Source organism: Siniperca chuatsi, linkage group LG4 (assembly GCF_020085105.1).
Source record: "Siniperca chuatsi isolate FFG_IHB_CAS linkage group LG4, ASM2008510v1, whole genome shotgun sequence".
Classification (NCBI taxonomy): Eukaryota; Metazoa; Chordata; class Actinopteri; order Centrarchiformes; family Sinipercidae; genus Siniperca; species Siniperca chuatsi.
Window position 1 is genome coordinate 31,204,013 of NC_058045.1, and position 16,699 is coordinate 31,220,711.

General features: G+C 41.7%; 1 pseudogene; it reads right to left on the reverse strand.

The window, feature by feature from the left end:
• Positions 1-241: 241 nt before the first annotated feature.
• LOC122875192 lies at positions 242-16,608 on the reverse strand (annotated as a pseudogene).
• Positions 16,609-16,699: the final 91 nt, after the last annotated feature.

Sequence of the window (16,699 nt, forward strand, 5' to 3'; positions counted from 1 at the left end):
TATTTTTTGCTGCTATTTTATCAATTTTTTATTAAGATGACCCTTAATATTTTACCTATTTCATTATAAGTATGTTCATTACATATTTTGTAACCTATATGTTGTATGTGCTGCTGTCAGGACACTCACTCTAGATTTTTGATCTTTCCTGGTTTTATTTATTTATATATATATATATATATATATATATATATATATATATATATATATATATATATATATATATATATATATATATATATATATATATATATATATATATATATATATATATATATATATATATATATATATATATATATAGTCTCTGCAAGTAGATTTTTGTAGAAATAAACTAAAGTCAATGGTTGAAAGGAAGGAAATCAATCAAAAATCTGTTGGTATGATTTTGAAAATAGTTGGCGGTAAAATGTAAAATAAAAGATTTGTAATTAACGGGCTAAAAACATTTAACACCAGCTGTGTGATCCTTTAACCTGCTCTGCGTCTGCGGAGAAAACACATTCTAACATTCAGGAGAAGCTGAACTCTCTGAACACACGACCATCAACAAGGGTCATAAATAAAATAAAAGTATCCTAATAACAATATAAGTGGAGCAATATGATGCTGAAGAAAGAGCAAACCAACCAAACTGTAAAACTGAAAACAAGCTAACGTCTAGTATTCAAGTAAAACAAAAAAAACATGTTCTTCAAATGAAGTCTGGTGCTCAGATCAGAGCTACAGTCTAGTGACTTAAAACAAAAACCAAAGCAACAACGTTTACACAGTATGAAACTAAAATAACGTCCGTTATTATCCCTTTTTCTTTCTGTGAAGGCTAGAAGAAGAAAGTGCGTCAAACTCAGGTGAGAGGAGGAGGAGGAGGAGGAGCCGCTGAGGCCGAAGACCTCTTCAGACTGGAGGAAGTCTGTTCATATTCCCAACAACATCTGATCTGTTAAAGTCACAGTGAAATGGTATTTTAGTAGATTTCACGTTTGCTATTGAAACAGGATGCAGGAAATTATCATTCAACCAAAATGTTCACGCTAACATCTAATATCTCATCTGTGAAAAGTTTTTTATCTGTTTTTAGTTAGTTTTGGGAATTCGGGTGCAATACAGCGCTCTCCAAAAGCGTAATGTTTTTTCCATCAACGCTCTTTTCCCTTTAAATGAACAAACACAAGTGTGAATCAATATGATGTCAGTTAGGAAAGAAAAGGTAGTTTGATTGGATGAGAGAGGCGGTAATGTTCAAAACTGATCCACAGTTCATTTAACGACTGACGATATGCTGTTTCACAGGAAGTGAAAGTGATGGGATCTGGACGCAATCGGAAAGACCTACAACCAATCAGAGCAACGGAGCGTGTGACGCAGCGCTGAGCGACACATGCAAGTTGGGCCGGCGATTGGCCCGTTTTCAGGCAGGAAAAAATGGCGGCCTGGTCACGAACTTTATCAAATTACAGCTAAACAGTAAACTAAAACGTGTTTCTGAAAACATTTGAGGCGGGAAATAGGCAGAATAACAGAATAGTGATTCATATCTGATCAGCACTGCCTGGTTTGACAGTTTGATCTGACTTTCGTGAGCCTGGTGCGTCTTTTCAAATCTGGACCGGTGACACTACTCTGTCAGTCATCGTATCAAACCCGCCCCTTATTAGATAAACGGCCGTGATTGGCCGGCCAGATCGAGGACGGGTGGAAATCGATCTGAATGGGTCTGGTTCCCAGGCCGTGTCACCTGAGCCAGTTCCATTTACTGATAAAGACGACGAGATGCTGTTGTGAATCTACATTTTAATATTTCATTGTGACTTTAAAGGGTCGGTACACCCAAATTACAACCACACTTTCTCACTTTCCCGCCGTGCAGACACAGCAGTGTTGGTTATCTGTCTGTGGGATTTCTGCCTTCACCCCAGACTGATGAAGGTCTTTGTGACCGACAGCTTAGATAATAAATCTGTCTGCTGCGTTTTGATCTTTTTTTTCCCCATTTGCGTCCACACGGATACAATGGAGGTGAATGGAATTTTGTTTGTGCTCACAGCATTGAAAATAACATTTAAATAGTTAAAAAAGGAGCATCCAGTTACTTCAGATACTTCACAGATGTCAAAGTTATCACTTGAACTACTTTCTACCAAAGAAATAGAGGAAAGAGATGTCGTTGTTGACGTTTTTAAATGTAATTTCTCAACGTTGTGATCAGCACAAACTAACTTCCATTCACCTCCACTGTAAAGGGGTGCTGACAGAAATCTTTCACGCTGTCATACAGCAGGTGTGTATATGACACAGGTATACTGGACAGCCTGCACTGTAGTTCACTGATGAGTCACAGAACTACATCGAGTAATTACCAAATAAGAGTTTCACCTCTCCTTCTGTCCATACTCACACTTCCTTACTCTCTCTCTCGCTCACTCATATGTGCACATTTTTTTATTTCTCTCTCCCTCTTTCTGTATTTTTCTCTATTAACTAACATTGAAATGTCGGGGCCATTAAATTAAACTCCCACTCGATAGAAACGGCAGCGTCGTCCGTCCAACCCCGGTCGTTTGATCCTAAACCAAACCTATCTGTATTGTTAGATACCACCAGGGACAAGTGAGAAAATATATTGTTGGGTGGACCGACCCTTTAGCCTGCGTTGTTTCTGTAGAATCAAACCAGCTGGTAGACATCACTCCGTCAGCCCCAGAAATGTGACTTTACTGTGTATTTTCTACAGCGACAGTGTGAGTCAGCTCAGTAGCTGCAGCTGGTTAGCTTCATCGGAGAAGTCAGTGTCACATCTGATCTCAAGTTGTGTGCTTTCTTTTTTCCTTTTGGCAAACATTTCGTTTTTGGTGTTTGTGTGATGTCTTACGTTGAGGGAAACCAAAAGTCTGCTTAAACCTGTTCAGTGCTCTGTGATCTCTCTGCACGGCTCCTCACGACGGCTCCATTTCAGTCGCCGCCTCCGTGATTCGACTCTGCACTCGTCTCTGGGGTTTGGTTGGTGTCTCTCTGATCGCCTCCGTCGGTCTGGATTGTGGGGTGGAGCTCAGCGGGGCAGGTGGGACTGGAGTCTCCGTCCTTGCTTTCTGACCGCAAAGCCTCGTTATCGGTACGAGGCCGAGTCTGGTCGCCGGATGACTCCGACTCTACATTTAGAGGGCGGAGACTCTGGCTGTTGGTGGGGTCACGTGAAGCAGAGTCATTGGTTGAGGTGTGTGTAGGACGGGGTTCAGACGGATTATCAGCATGTGACGGTACGTTGGAGGGCGAGGGTGCTGAGGTCTCACTACCGGTGCTGCAGTTAGAGTCCTCGGCGGCGTGCGTTTCATTGGCGTCCGGCTGCGTATCGTCTCTGGACGTCCGAACACCTGCAGACAGCGTGCTGGCAGCTGTTTTGGAAGTGTGTGCGTCATCTGACTGATTACTCTCCTTTGGAGTGTATTCAGTCGTGTACGGAGTGTGTGCGGGCTCAGGCTGCTCCGGTGTTTGCTCTCCGGAGTCCAGGGTGTGACAGCGACCCAGGGGCCGCTCTCAGCCGGGGCCTGGCGTCGAGGCTTGCCGAGGGCTGCTGACCTCCACCGTCTCCCTCGCCTCAACCTCCTCTTGTCTGGATTCACCTGGGAAGAAAAATCAAGATCAGACCACAAGACTGGGACGGAGTTGGACTACAGGGTTGTAAAATATAAGGAAAAGTATTTTCAAACAAGACTTTAGTCTTTAGTAAGTTTGTCCTGAGGGTGACGCCAGAAGAAAGGTCATATTTTTACAACTCTATTGAAATAAGCAGAACAGGAAAGCTCATGTTGTTGCCTAAAGGCTGTACGGTGGCCATTTTAGGACATCTCAGCTTGTCAGGCTCAGCTCTACAGTGTTCGGATAGCAACATGTTAGCATGCACTGTTAGCATAAAGACCAATTGAAATAATATATACATTTCCAAATTCCTGTGCTTAATGTTCAGTTATCTATTCATTAACTATTTATGAGTATTTTCATGTAAAAATCCCTGTCTTTTCTCTCCCTGTAAAACGCTGCACTATTTTTAATAACTCATCTTGAACTCAAGGGCAGTTAAATACATTTATCCTATGAAATGTGATTTGGAGCAACGCGCTAACCCCGCCCATCATATAACACCACACTTGACTAGCTAGCAGAGCGGGATCATGGGTCAGACGTGTGTGTTTGGATATCAGAGGAAAACACTACGGAGCTACAGCTGAGGCTGACAGGAATTCAGCCATTAATTGTAGAGGCATCTGAAATGTTTTGACCCGTTGGTGGTCGCTAGCTTGGCTAAAACCAGACAGAATGTGCACATGCACCTGGTTCAGGGTGGAACACCTGTGCGAAGGACCAGAGGAGCCTTTCTTCATCTGCTGAATCCTGAATCAAAGCACATCCAAACACAGTTAATACAATCACTTTAACAAAATCTCCTTTCTTATTTTTGGCTGTTTGACAGCTGAAGCTTGGCGAGAGGCCACCTGCTGATGGACTGGGCCAGCTTCTGCCTCCTGCCGTTGGCGTGATCCTGCAGCCTCAGACGCTGCACGAACGAATGAGCTGCAACGACAACAAGGGGAATAAAATCCTAAAAAAGGACTGACAGAATTTCACTGGATTCCCGACGTAATCTGAATTTGATTACAAGAGTTTTGCTGACAAAACATCTGATAATAACATATGAAATACATCAGAAAGTTCAGTAAGGATTAATGGTTTTGTTCCAAAGCTTGAAATAAAAAACATCTTCTCTTGGAGGCTGAGTCAATCAGAATCAGAAATACTTCATCGATCCCCGAGGGGAAACTCTTTCGTTACAGCTGCTCACCGTCACGTCAGCGCACACAGGAAGTACTGGAACAACATTAATGAACTAATTCTGATATTCGTTACCCAGAGCTCCTTTGGGCACAGAGAGGAGTTTGATTGGTTCGGCATCGGGAGAAAGTCCAGACGCTTTCTGCAGAGCTCTCAGGATCTCAGTGTTCTGCAGAAGAAAATGTTAAAACGTTGGTGTTGCTGCTCATTCTGTTATTCTGACAATGCTTTATTATATATTGCTCAATTCTGACTCATTTCAAATGAATAAAAAGCTGATCTTTAATGCTGATTAGAGGGGTTAACAGTGTGTGGAAAGATCATGGCTAATTTTAGTATTCCTGTAACCAAAACTGATGTAACATTATAATGAGATTATAAGTGCAAATAAATATGTTTTCATACTTGACGAGAAAAGGCTCTTTTTGTCAGTTAGCAACACAATGTACAGTATGGAGAGACAGAGACAGATTCTAGGCTCGACTCATGCCGTATTCTTTTCCTAAATCTCTTTTTCCTTTGAGGTTTGCTCGTCCGATTGTTCAAAGTCACTAAACTCTCTTAACGGCACAACGAGGAGGTGTGCGTTCGTGAGATGTGACGCCCCTAAAGTTGCTGCCTGTTCAGTAACAGAGATGTTATCAAATGAGGCGTCATCAGAGCAGCGGCGTACTGCGTGACAGAAACAAAGAGGGAAGGGTTTGACTCGAAGCAGACGCTGAAAAACGTCTTTCCAAAGCAAAACGGAGATATTACAGGAGATAATGTCACTACAGTAAGAAGATGGTACCGCAGATCTCCATGAAAGACCCTGAGGCAGCTGTCGGAGTGAAAGAATCCTCCAAAAATGACTGAGATGTAGAAGTTGCTAATTAATTAATTAATAAAAATTAGGCTATAAAATTAGTAAGCAGTAAATTGGCAGCCATGATGATGATAATATGATGAACGGAAACACTGAGTTTGTCTTAGTTATATATATTTTTTTTATCTTAGTTCATTTCGGTATCATATTTAAAATCCAAATTCCTCGTGATTTTAGTTTGTACCTAAGAGAAAACTGGTGTCACAATTTCTCTTAAATGACTCGTGCGTGCCGCTTAATAACAAATCTGTTTGTACGAGTGGTTCTTCCACGCACGTCTGCCCTCACACACTTTATTTTGCCTTTTAAATGCCCCAAGCCCTTCAAAAAGATGTTTAGATTATGGCATCAGATTATACAAACTAGGCTGAATACACAATACATACAGTTTAGTAAATCGGCCCCTGCAGTGTGTGTATTGTACCACCTTGCCGCCCAGTTCGTAGGCGCAGTCCAGCGGCGTCCTCTGTCTCTTGTTCCTGAGGCCGGGCGAGGCTCCGCCCCTCAGCAGCAGCTCCACCAGCGGCTGGTGTCCGCCCCGCACCGCCTCGTGGAGGGCCGTGTTCCCCTGAAGGTTCACCACGTTCACCAACGCATTACTCTGCACAGACAGAGATCGTTTATTCATTAAAAGGAATTCAACGTCTTTTAGAAACCGCATCTCCTCTGCGGCATTCAGACATGGAGCACAGCACACTGCTGGTTTCATCAAGACGTTAAAGTGACGGCTTTAAGAGTCCTGTCTTTCATGTTCCTTACAACTTTATTCAGACAGGACAGGACATTTACGGAAAGAGCCACAACGCCCGCGTGACATCCCGCAGTTGCATGGATGAAAACTGAAAATATACAAAGTGACTGTTGGTCCGATTATTACTGTGGCTGTACGAGGGTTTCTAACCTCTTTTGCCCCGTTTATAGACTGATCTGAGCTCCTCGACAGCTGAAAACGGGCTCTTTCACATTGTTTCCTAGTGTATTGTCTTTGTGCAAAAGAGATGAAGTGCTGACCTGTAACAGGGTGGTGGCTGTCTCCAGGTTTCCACAGAGACAGGCTTGTATTAGAGGTGTGTTGCCATAGTGATCCTTCTTGTTCAGTTTGGCGTTGCACTCAAGAAGAAACCTCACCACCTGAACACACACACACACACACACACACACACACACACCATTCACAGCAGGGGAACAGAGACCTGATGCAGATTCACACCATTTCTTGACTTCAAGTTATTTTACGACAAGCTGAGGTCATTTTTTTTAAGCTTCCACAAAAAAATGGTTCCGTCATATTGTTGTTGTGACTCCTAATAGCCATGAAGTGTCATTTCTCTGCGTGGATTCAAAATAATACAAAGGCAGTAATTTTAATTAATTTTAAGGCAGTAGTCACTGTTTTTCTTATTGTCAACAAAAGAACCAATTTGGCTCTCAGCTCTGAGCCCATTGGTTCCTACTGATGATGTAAATCATCACAATATGTGTCAATATGTGTCATATCAATGATTGCATCCACGTAGCGAATTATGTTTACTTTCCTTCATTTTTATGTGTCTGAATTCAAGGTTTATGCACTATAAAGTGCCCTCAAATGGAACAGTTAGTTGTGTCTGCAGCTTGTACTCTACTTTTTGCCACAAATCAAATGTTTCACCTTTACTTGACGTATGAATTAAAGTTATGCCGCGCTGCACCTGTCACAGAAATCTCAAATTACTGCTCAATATACAGTAAACTACTGTCTGTTTATTGTTGTGAATGAGTGATGACGGAGTGATGTCGTATTATTGCTCTGTATGATTGTGACTCAGTGACAAACACTTTGTAACCTGAAAAATGTAAAGAAGTTTATTATTATTACAAACTGACAGACCACTCAGCTCTCATGAACTATATTTGTAGCATCTACGTTGACAGCTTCCTTCCCGGTTCCTACCACTTTCCTCCTACCTGGACGTGGCTGTTCTGGCTGGCCAGGTGAAGCGGCGTGGCGCTCTGGTTGGTGCGGGCGTTGACGTTGGCTCCGTGGCGGATCAGCAGGGCGGCCAGCGCAGAGTGGCCGTGCAGGGCGGCGACGTGGAGCGGCGTGAAACCCTCCACGTTACAGCTGTTAATGCCGAGAGCTCCAGCCTGCAGGACAGACAGCTGCGAAACACACAGAGGACACAGGATCAGATTAATCCACCGTCTCCCGTCTGACGCCGAACTGTTTTGTGCCCGCCACGTTTCTGCCCGAGCGGCTGTCAGACCTTCTGGGTGGGAGCGCAGTTCGGACACTGACACAGCGGGTGGCAGAGCAGAGTCTCGGACCCAAGCTCGCCTTCGTTCCCCTCTTCCTCATCCATCCACTCCAGCAGGTAACGCACCTGAACACACACACACACACACACACACACACACACACACACAGATGAAAACAGCACTGGTTATTGAGTCTACTTGGAGAAAATGTGACGTGGGCTGCTTTTGTTTTAACTTTGTTCTCACCATCTCCACATCACCGTCTGCCACGGCACGCAGCAGCTTCTCCACCTGTCAATCACACACACACACACACACACATTAAAACTACAGAAAAAATATGGAAGGGGTCTCTCATGGGGGTCAATACTACTGTTTATAATCCAACTGCTACTACAGTGAATACTAGTTCAGTTAGTACTACTGCTGCTACTGATATTACTACTATTATTACCAGACTAAACTATTGTTGATGAGTTGCATTTGGAAGTGTTTCTGCAGCATCGGGCTGCTCTCTGTTACCTCTCTGTGTCGGACCCGTTCTCCCTCTGGTTTGGCCTCGGAGCCCAGAGAGGAGGTGCTGGAGACGGAGGAGCGACGGCTGCTGCAGTCTGAGGCCTGAGGGGAGCGGCTGGGCGACTGAGAGGAGGAGGAGGAGGAGGAGGAGGAGAGGGGACAGAGGAAAGGTTTTTCACTGAGACTACAGGTACAAAAACGGATGTCCGTATGCAAACACAGGTTTTACATAAACACTACAGTACTTTCAATACTGAGGAACAGAGATCCGATTTAATCTACACTAAGGTCTGTTTTCATGCAAAGCTAAAAAAATATTTTGCACCTTGTTTCCATAAAAATAAAAATAAATGGTTTGTTTCAGTTTACATGCTGCTCACTTATTACAACCAGAGATGGAGGAAGGATTTAGATCCTTCACTTAAATATATATACTTTTTATTAAAACACTTGATGGACGTCAAACCTTTTTGAAGCAAACTCTTAATGAGCTTTGTGGCTAAAACTCGTGGTGAAATAATTAAAGACACCCCGGGGTTGAAGCAGAAGTTCTAGTAGAAATCTTTATTATCCCCAGGAGAAATTTGTTACGCAGAAAAGAAATTGGGTAAAAAATGGGCAGGAATGAGCACTCTTGTTCTATACTCAAGCATAAATGAACTGAGAGTTCACTCTCTTTCTAGCGCCCGTTGATTATTTTAGGGTCACATGAATATTTGTTGCCTATCAGGTCTGGACCCTGTGACCTCTGACCCTTCACGTTTACCGGTTGCTTGATAGAGACACGAAGGAGCTCAGACTCACATCGACTCCGCTGCGCTGCTGGCCGTTCTGAGTCGACTGCAACAACATGAGGATCTGCAAGAAGCAAAAACACACACATGTATCATCAGCAACATAATATTTTCAGGCAGGCGGCTGCTGTAGGAAAATGTTCCGGCATCTGTTTGAAATATTTTAGCTGATCTGAGGTCAGAGGATCAGTCAGCTCTGTTCCCACGACCCGGCCGCTCAGCAGCTGATCCGATTAGTTCAACTACAGAGCTCTGAAACACGAAAACAATGTCAGTTTAGATAAAGTGGGCATAGCTTTGATTTCCTTTCGTCTTTAATGATCTGTGACCAGCAGCTCGTATTCAGTCTCTCTGTCGTTCCCACATTGAACTAACTTTGCTGCTCATGTAGCGATGCAGCAAACAGCTTCAAACCGTACGGGAGTGCGACTGCAGCACCGCTGTGTGTCGTTCAGACGTCAACGCGCCGGATGTCTCTGACACATTTAATATTCATGACTGAATGAGCAGTGGAGGAAGAAGTATTCAGATCAAATACTGAAGTAAAAGTACAAAAGTATTAGCATCAAAAGTGAAAGTACTTATTATGCAGAATGAGATTAATATATATTATATTACTGGATTATGATTATTGATGCATTAATGTGTTCATCACTTTAATGTTGCAGCTGGTAAAAGTGGAGCTCATTTTAATGACTGTATATACTGCTGGCCAGCTTAATCTATAATATGTCAGAATTTATTAGTTGATTTATATTTTGTATTAATTATCTAAAACATGAATGGAAATACCCAAGTAAAATGCAAGTACCTCAAGTGCAGTACTTGAGTAGATGTACTTAGTTACATTCCACCACTGTCTCGATGACACAACGGCCTTAATGAAAACTTGAATCTGGGAATTTAAAAGTGGTTCAGCTCAGGATTCGTCGTTGTTTCAAAATCATAAACCCGATAAAATATCTAACCGATCTATGTAAGTACAGCAACATGCTGAAACTGCAGCAAGCTCAATAAATATTCAAAGCGTTATGAACAGCAAACTTTGGCTTCTTGCCCGTCACTCAAAAACTTCACAAATAAGCCACCAGGGTAACAGAGGCCAATTTACTTCGAATTATGCTTTGCTTTTGCCAAGTTTGATAAAATCCGCTAATGCACAATGAGTGAGGAATTATGACTTACTTATTCCGTTTCCTGAAAAGTATTTCTGGGAAGTTTTGACAACAAATAAAGCAGAAGAAAGACGGGAATACCGAGGGTCAGAGAAAAGGGTCGATTACACATTTTCTACCTGGGCTCTTCTGTGTTAACGAGGTAATTCGTGTTTTTATCAGCTGCTCACACAGACTGGAGGATTCAAAGTTCATCCTTTTGGGTGTTTAACCTGCAGAAAATGCTTTAGAGTCAGAAAGCAGCTTACTTCAGCCGGTTTTGATCGACTCTGACCACTAAGTCCAGCAGGTCAAGACAACAACAGGAACGAAATCCAAAGCGAGTATGAAAATGGATACGATGGGCCTAAAATGTTGACGAACCCGAGCCAGCCTCAGCACAGAGAGCCAGAATAGTTTAAATGATCTTGCTTGCTGTTTCTAAGAGCTAAAAATGTTGCGAGACAGCATCCAGCAAAGTGAAAACCTGCATCTGGCTTCCTTTTGAGACTCAACACTGACCAGTTTGAATATATTAAAGGACGAACAGCTGAGACCTACAGAACATTTTGGAACAGTTCCCGCCGGTCTGTGTTCCCTGTGTGTTGCTGACCTTGGAGTTGAGCGCGCACTGCAGCGGTGAGTCTTTGCTCTTGTTGAGGATGTCGGTGCTCGCGCCGTTCTCCAGCAGCACCTGGATGATTCCCTCGTAGCCCCAGCGGGCCGCCATGTGCAGCGCCGTGTCGCGTTTATCGTTCTGCAGGTCCAGACGGCACGTTTGGACGTCGTAGTACACCAACGCCTTCACACACTGACACACAACACAGCCACCATCAGAGCCCCGAAACGTCTCGCGCAGCTGACAATTACTTTCGATTAACATTTCCATTACATTCTGCATTCATTGATTATTTGCTTGGTCTATTAAAGTAAAAAAACCAACAACATCAGAAGTTACCAAACAAGATACAAAAGGATTTCAAAAACAGTTAAGATAACAATGACGTGAAAAAGAGAAAAGCAGGAAAACCTCTCACTTGAGAATCTGCAGCTAGCAAATACAGTTGTATGCAAAAGTTTAGGAACCCCTGACAATTTCCATGATTTTCATTTATAAATATTTGGGTGTTTGGATCAGCAATTTCATTTTGATCTATCAAATAACTGAAGGACACAGTAATATTTCAGTAGTGAAATGAGATTTATTGGATTAACAGAAAATGTGCAATATGCATCAAAACGAAATTAGACAGGTGCATAAATTTGGGCACCCCAACAGAAAAATCACATCAATATTTAGTAGAGCCTCCTTTAGCAGAAATAACAGCCTCTAGACGCTTCCTATAGCCTGTAATGAGTGTCTGGATTCTGGATGAATGTATTTTGGACCATTCCTCCTTACAAAACATCTCCAGTTCAGTTAGGTTTGATGGTTGCCGAGCATGGACAGCCCGCTTCAAATCACCCCACAGATGTTCAATGATATTCAGGTCTGGGGACTGGGATGGCCATTCCAGAACATTGTACTTGTTCCTCTGCATAAAGGCCAGAGGAGATTTTGAGCAGTGTTTTGGGTCGTTGTCTTGTTGAAATATCCAGCCCCGGCGTAACTTCAACTTTGTGACTGATTCCTCAACATTATTCTCAAGAATCTGCTGATATTGAGTGGAATCCATGCGACCCTCAACTTTAACCAGATTCCCAGTACCGGCACTGGCCACACAACCCCACAGCATGATGGACCCTCCACCAAATTTTACTGTGGGTAGCAAGTGTTTTTCTTGGAACGTTGTGTTCTTTTGCCGCCATGCATAACGCCCCTTGTTATGACCAAATAACTCAATCTTTGTTTCATCAGTCCACAGCACCTTATTCCAAAATGAAGCTGGCTTGTCCAAATGTGTGTTTGCATACCTCAAGCGACTCCGTTTGTGGCGTGTGTGCAGAAAAAGGCTTCTTTCGCATCACTCTCCCATACAGCTTCTCCTTGTGCAAAGTGCGCTGAATTGTTGAACGATGCACAGTGACACCATCTGCAGCAAGTTGATGTTGTAGGTCTTTGGAGGTGGTCTGTGGGCTGTTTTTGACCGTTCTCACCATCCTTCGCCTTTGCCTCTCAATATTTTATGTGGCCTGCCACTTCTGGCCTTAACAAGAACTGTGCCTATGGTCCTCCATTTCCTCACTATGTTCCTCACAGTGGACACTGACAGCTTATATTTCTGCGATAACTTTTGTAGCCTCCCCTAAACCATAATGTAGAACAATCTTTTTTTCAGGTCATTTGAGAGTTGTTTTGAGGCCCCCATGTTGCCACTCTTCAGAGGAGAGTCAAAGAGAACAACAACTTTCAATTGGCCACCTTAAATACCTTTTCTCATGATTGGATGCACCTGTCTATGAAGTTCAAGGCTTAATGAGCTCACCAAACCAATTGTGTGTTCCAATTAATCAGTGCTAAGTAGTTACAGGTATTCAAATCAACAAAATGACAAGAGTGCCCAAATTTATGCACCTGTCTAATTTCGTTTTGATGCATATTGCACATTTTCTGTTAATCCAATAAACCTCATTTCACTACTGAAATATTACTGTGTCCTTCAGTTATTTGATAGATCAAAATGAAATTGCTGATCCAAACACCCAAATATTTATAAATGAAAATCATGGAAATTGTCAGGGGTTCCTAAACTTTTGCATACAACTGTATATGCAACTTAGATCTCTGAAAAACTAACTTTTCAACCACATTTAACCTTTCGACGTTTTCTCACCTGGAAATGACCAAAACAATTCTTACTGGGCCACGATGATGATTTCTTTCATTGACTGACCGTTGTATGAAAACAGTTCGATATTTAAATCTCCAGAAGACGAATCTATTCCTGTCCGGGGAAACCTAAAGTGTAACATGCGACTGCAGTTCTGGTAGAAACCACCGACCCGCCACTAGAGGTCTGTGTGTCTCCGAGGTTCAACTGAAACCTCTGTAAACATCTGCAAGTCTACCTTCTAACAGTGTTGCACTTAATCTGAAGACAAACCGATCACACGACTAAAACTAAAATAATTACCTGCAGGTAAAGTGGATTTTAATGATTTCTGGTCCTTTAACATTTGGCCGCTGGATTTTCTGTTTGACCTCTCAGAGACCTGAAAACGTCAGCGTTTAAAGCTCAACCCTTATTCTGCTACTTTTCAAATTGTAAATCATTTGAATGTAAAACTCTACTCGTGTACAATATTTCTGTATCAAAAAGCTACATTCTTTGAGTTTAATGGCAACATTTCTACACACACACACACACACACTTGTCCATCAGAGTCTCCTCCTGCAGCTCTCGAGCTACTTCAGAGTTCAGTTTGTCAGGAAGGAGAAATTAGTCTTAAAAAATAAATAAATCAAAAAGCCCTTTAATCTCCACTGCAGATCAGCTGAAGCTCGTCTGAACAGCAGGAAAGAAAATCTGAGAAGTGACGTCATCTCTCGCGGCAGGAAAGAGAAAATCCTTTGGCTACCTGCTTCAAGTCCGTGCCGCCGCCTCCTGATTGGTGGGTCGGTCCTGGTTTCCTTTGCACATTCAGATTAATAATACAAAATCTAAATCAACTATTACAGATTAAGCTACCCAGCAGTATAAAAAGTAATTCAAATTAGCTCCACCTTTACCGTTAAAGTGATGAACACATTCATCCATTAATAACTATAATTCAATAATCTATATTATTCTGAAATGGGCCGTTCTGCATCATGAGTACTTTTACTTTTGGTAAGTATTGACATTAATACTTTTAAACTTTAAAGTAAGATTTTAAACGCAGGACTACTTCTTCCATCGCTGCAATTTCAACACATTAGAGTTAACTAGAAAACATTGATATTATTATTGGTAGTAGATGTATTTGTTTAATAATTATCAGTGTATTTTATTAACTAAATCAATCAATCTTTCATTAAAGTGTTGATTAAAAGATGATTTTCTCAGATGTTCATCAGATTGAATTGACTGAGTCTAGTGATTTATTGATTATTGATTTATTTAATGATATATTAAACTGAACTAATTGTAAATGTAGGTGTTACCTTGTTTTATTGATACCTGCATACGTGGAGAAATCTGTGTGTTTCAGAGTCAGGAATCAGAAACATTTATTATGCAAATTAAACAACATTATTTGGTCATTTAGTCTGAAGTTATTAGCATAGCTTTTTGTAATTCGAGGTATGTTGTGTTGTTTTTGTGAAATATCATTTAAAATCTCAGTTTACGTCATCGTTAAACAGCTTTTTAAACAAGTGTGGGGTCAGATGTGACGGACATGTTACATATTTTATACCTTTTATATTCATCAAGCTGAACAGGTCATTTATTAGCCAGTTAGTTGTGTCAGTTCAGTTACACCTGTAGTTACTGGCAGCGGTGGAAAGTAACTAAGTACATTTACTCAAGTACTTTACAATTTAGAGGTTTTTCCATTTTATGCTACTTTTACTCTACTTCATCTCCGAGAGAAATATTGTACTTTTCACTGTCACTCATTTATTTAAGAGCTTCAGTTACTTCTCAAATTGAGATTTTACATTTAAAACAAACTTAGAAAACATAACAGTGCATAACATGTTTTCTAATAAAACACGATCCATTGTTACAGATTAAACTAGTAGTTAACATTAAATTACCGCTTATATATTAATACATCAATAATAATGATCCAATACTATAATAGTTTTTTTTGTTGCTAATACTTTTACCTAAGTGACATTATGAATGCAGAGCTTTTACTTGTAATTGAGTATTTTTCATGCTGTGGTTTTGCTACTTTTCCTTTAGTACATGAGTTGAACACTTCTTCCATCGCTGGTTACTGCCTGTAAATATTTAGTGAACACATTTCTACAAAGCACTAGTTGGTGTGGAGGAATGTGTATTAATTTAGTGAAAAGGTTTCAGTCGTAGTCATCTGGACACTGTTTTCAGAATCAAGACGTTTCGGCTCCCATCCGGAAGTCATTCTCAATTGTGAAAAAATGGGACGGGAACTAAAAATTTAAGCTACTCTGTGTTACATAAGCCCCGCCCTCAGGAAGGAGTCTACCTGAGTATCTGTTGATTAGCTAGTTTCACCTGAAACTGACCTAATAGTTTCCATGATGGCCCAGTAATCAGTAATCAGGCCTATTGTTTTCTGGCTGTACCTCCCTCATCACTGTTAAGTACCTGATTAGCATATGATTGGCTTGACCATGGTGCTAATACACTGTGGTAGACTTTGGGCAGATTGAATCTCAGACCACCATTTCTGTTCAAAGAGGGGTTTTCTTTTTTCACAAAAATGGCTTCTTTGACTCCTCTTTCAAACCAACTCTTCTCTCTACTTAGAATCTCCACCTCGCTGTCTTCAAATGTGCGGTTTGTAGCTTTTAGATGCAAACGCACGGCGCTCTGCAATCCTGAGTTAGTGTGTCGTCTGTGCTGATAGTCTTTTGTGAAGTGGCTGTTTAGTCTCACCTATGAACCATTCTTTGCAGTTTTCCTCACTGCACTGAATGGAGTAGACAACATTGCTCTGTTTTTGTGTGGGCATCTTGTCCTTAGGGTGAACGAGTTTCTGTCTTAAAGTGTTGCCTGGTTTAAAGAAAACAGGAACATCGTGCTGTCTAAAGATCCTTTGTAGTTTTTCAGACAGTCCAGATACATAAGGAATGGAGACACCATTCCTTCTTGGTTCTGTTACACTTTTGTCCTGTTTTTTGGCTCTTTTAACTTTGTTGATAGTCCAAGTAGGATAACCACAGGCTGAGAGTGCACTCCTCTTCTTTCTCACTCCTTTCTTCTTACCCTCTGAGCCGGTGGGCACTTGGAAACAATTAGGTCAGTTTCAGGTGAAACGACGAATGAGGGACTACACCGTCTTAATTTAGTGAAGCTAAAGTTTGATCAGCTTGCTCACTGTTGTTTTAACTTTTCCCCACTGAAGCCACTTAACAGTTGTCCAAAATCATTAACAGTTCACTTCGTCCTGTGTTCATCAGTTCATGTTGTTGTCTGAATGTCTGGTGACAGTTCCAGAGCTCAGCACTGACCTTTGGGTGGTAGGCGTGGCACGACTCCGGACGCCGCCGCACCTTCTGGGATTTCATCCTGTTGCACTTCACTGTGGCGTTATGTTCACTGACGTTAAGCAAAACAGACCACTCGTCGCCGAGCCCCATCGTTTGAACATTTTTGATAATAGTTCCGATACTATACCTGAGTTTTGGTGCTGATACCAAAATTATACATTTTATCATTTAACAAAAGGAA